This window comes from Vicia villosa, linkage group LG1, assembly GCF_029867415.1.
Source record: "Vicia villosa cultivar HV-30 ecotype Madison, WI linkage group LG1, Vvil1.0, whole genome shotgun sequence".
Lineage (NCBI taxonomy): Eukaryota > Viridiplantae > Streptophyta > Magnoliopsida > Fabales > Fabaceae > Vicia > Vicia villosa.
In genome coordinates this window covers 156232015-156236058 of record NC_081180.1, presented here as the reverse complement: position 1 = coordinate 156236058, position 4044 = coordinate 156232015, and positions in this window count along the sequence as shown.

Here is a 4044-nt window from a genome sequence, read left to right as displayed (position 1 = left end):
AGACCAAAACCGACCTGGATTAAAATCACTAGGCAATTTTCTGGGACCATCAACGGGTATACCAAGTATAGCACCTAATTCCTCGAGCGTTAACCGGTGCTGCATTTGAAACAACTGAAAAGTGATGGCCCCGGTACACATAGGGAGGTTTCTTTCCCAATCCGTATGCACCTCGTACTCCACTGTACTTAAGAACTCTAGTGTTATCCGTTCATAAGTCGGTGTTGTACGCAACATAAAGTCTAACAGCCCTATTTTATTCAGCAACCTATGAACATCCTCAGACAAACCCAATTCAGCTAATGTCGAGGGACACAAATACCTGTTTGGAATTAACCGTCTATCCTTAAGTTTTGCATACCGGACTTCATAGGCGGGTATGGAGAAAGTGAATCCATGAGCATTCTCGTTGCTCGGTTCATCCGCCTGTTCCACATTCCTCCGTGGTCGAGTAGAAGGTCTTGAAGGTCCATCCTCGGTTGGCCTTCTTCTAGAAGCATTCTTCGGGGGCATTTTGGGTACCTGAAAAAAAACAAAAACTCAAAAGTGGAATTAGTAAAAACGGCCACTGTAGGTGGATGGAGCACGGTGAATGGAGCACTTTTTGTGAAGTGGGTGTGAGGAAAAATTGAATATTTGGAGAGGTGGATGAAGGTTTTTTATGGAAGAGTAATGGAGGAGGGAAGGTGTTGTTGGGGAAGAAGAAGAAAGAAAGAGAAAGAAAGAGGTAAAGTGGGGAAAAGGGAGGAAAAAGTAGGGTTTTTGAAAAGTGGGGCGCGCGGGACCCACAGAAAATCATAAAAAATTTCTAATCTGACTCGCTGACACGGCCGTGTCTGTCAACACTGCCAGACCGTGTCCGAGTCTGGAAGTTCCTTATTTTTTCTTTAAAAAACAATCCAGGTGACACGGGCGTGTCAAGCAACACGGTTAGACCGTGTCCGAGTCTGGAATTCCAACTTTTCTTTCCAAAATTCTGGAGTAAGGTGACACGGCCGTGTCTGTCAACACGGCCAGACCGTGTCAGCTACTGCCTTCACAAAATTTTCTCTGTTTTGAATTTCCTGCTCTTTTCACTCCCTGATGGCTGTGTTCCAACAACAACCTACAACTAAAATTAAACAAACAAAGCAAACTGTCAGAAACAAAAAAAACAAAAATAGTGGGTTGCCTCCCACTCAGCGCTTCGTTTAACGTCGCATGGCTCGACGTATACCTCCCTCATTAAGTGAGACGCACATGTTCAATTGATCTAACTTCCTGCCCAGCATAGTAGGGTTTCAACCTCTGTCCATTTACTTTGAATATATCCCCAGTGACTTGGTTTTTAACTTCAATCGCGCCATGTGGGAAAACTTTGTGTACAACAAAAGGCCCTGACCATCTGGATTTCAATTTTCCAGGAAACAGCTTCAGCCTCGAGTTAAACAATAACACGAGTTGTCCTTCCCAAAAATCCTTCTTGATGATCCTCTGGTCGTGCCACTTCTTTGTTTGTTCTTTGTACATCTTGGCATTTTCATAAGCTTGATCTCGAAATTCCTCTAACTCGTGTAGTTGAAGGATACGGGACTCACCGGCTTTTACAATATCATAATTAAGGAATTTAGATGCCCAAAATGCCTTGTGTTCAAGCTCGAGTGGTAAATGGCAAGCTTTACCATAAACCAACTGGTAGGGTGACATGCCTATTGGTGTTTTGAAAGCCGTCCTGTAGGCCCATAATGCATCGTCGAGCTTCACAGCCCAATCTTTTCTTGAGGTACTGACTGTCTTTTCGAGAATCTGTTTAATTTGCCTGTTTGATACCTCTACTTGACCACTAGTCTGAGGGTGGTAAGCTGTTGCAATCTTGTGCTTCACATTATACTTTTTCAGCAGATTCTCCATCAACTTATTCAAGAAATGCGTACCTTCATCGCTTATGAGTGTTCGGGGGACACCGAATCTGGAGAATATGTTGTTCTTGAGGAAAGTTACCACCACTTTGGCATCATTTGTAGGCAGAGCAACTGCTTCCACCCATTTAGAGACGTAGTCCACCGCTACCAGGATGTAATTTTTTCCACATGAGGGTGGAAAGGGTCCCATGAAATGAATACCCCACACATCAAACAACTCCACTTCAAGAATACCCTTCTGAGGCATCTGATTTCTTTTTGAGATATTCCCTGTTCTCTGACACCTGTCGCATTCTTTCACAATGCTTTGGGCGTCTTTGAATATGGTGGGCCAATATAGACCAGATTGTAGGACTTTTGCAGCTGTTCTATCACCACCGAAATGTCCTCCGTATTCTGAGTCATGGCATGCTTTCAGTACATCTCGTTGTTCCTCTTCAGGTACACATCTTCTAATCAACCCATCGAGACCTTTCTTGTATAAGTAAGGATCATCCCACAAGTAGAACCTGCAATCATGTAAAAACTTTTTTCTACGGTTATAGTCAAAATCATCAGGTATAATACCACCTACCAAATAATTCGCATAATCGGCGAACCAAGGTATACCAATAACAGCGAGGATATGTTCATCTGCGAACTCATCCTTTATTGGGCGTGTGGTTTCTGTCTCTTCAATTGGTGACATTCGAGACAAATGATCTGCTACAGTGTTCTCAGATCCTTTCTTGTCACGAATTTCTACATCAAACTCTTGAAGTAGTAAGATCCATCTTAGCAGTCTTGGCTTAGAGTCCTGTTTAGCAAAAAGATACTTCAGAGCAGCATGGTCAGTATAAACAATGACTCTAGAACCCAACAGATATTGCCTGAATTTATCAAAGGCATAAACAACTGCTAACAACTCCTTTTCAGTAGTTGCATAGTTCATCTGTGCAGGGTTCAACACATGACTAGCGTAGTAAATAACATGTAACAATTTTTCTCTACGTTGTCCCAACACCGCCCCTACTGCAATATCACTTGCATCACACATGATCTCAAAAGGTAGAGACCAATCTGGTGCTACAACAATTGGTGCCGATACTAATTTTTTCTTTAATGTATCAAATGCTGCGGCACATTCTTTGTCAAAATCAAAAGCTTTGTCCTTAACTAAAAGTGTAGTTAAAGGTTTTTCTATTTTTGAGAAATCTCTTATGAACCTACGGTAAAAACCCGCATGCCCTAAGAAACTTCGGATACCTTTTTCATTCAGGGGAGGAGGTAATTTTGCAATGACTTCTATCTTGGCTTGATCAACTTCTATTCCCTTATGAGAAATTTTGTGGCCCAAGACTATACCTTCACGCACCATGAAGTGGCACTTCTCCCAATTTAGGATTAAGTTGGTTTGTTGGCATCTTTCTAAAACAATAGCAAGGTTAGTTAAGCAGTTATCAAAAGACTTACCAAAAACCGAGAAGTCATCCATGAACACTTCCATATGCTTCTCAAGCATATCGGAGAAAATGGATTGCATGCATCGTTGAAATGTGGCCGGTGCATTACATAACCCAAATGGCATTCTTCTGTAGGCAAAAATACCAAAAGGGCATGTAAACGCGGTCTTCTCTTGATCCTCTGGTGCCACAGCTATCTGATTATACCCTGAGTAACCATCAAGGAAACAATAGTAGTCATGACCCGCCAACCTTTCTAACATCTGGTCGATAAAAGGCAACGGGAAGTGATCTTTTCTTGTTGCTTGATTTAGTCTTCGGTAGTCAATACAGACTCTCCACCCTGTAACTGTCCTTGTGGGAATCAACTCATTTTTTTCGTTCTTAACAACGGTAGTTCCACCTTTCTTTGGCACCACATGAACTGGACTCACCCATGAACTGTCAGATATTGGGTAGATCATCCCGGCGTCCAAAAGTTTTACCACCTCCTTTCTAACCACCTCCTTCATTGCTGGATTCAGTCGTCGTTGAGGTTGGACAACCGGTTTGTGATTCTCTTCCATTAAAATCTTGTGCATGCAAAGTGTTGGACTTATTCCTTTCAAGTCTTCAATTGACCATCCAAGGGCACTTTTATGCTTTTTCAGAACTTTGACAAGTTTATCTTCTTGGAGGAATTCAAGGTGAGAACTTATTAT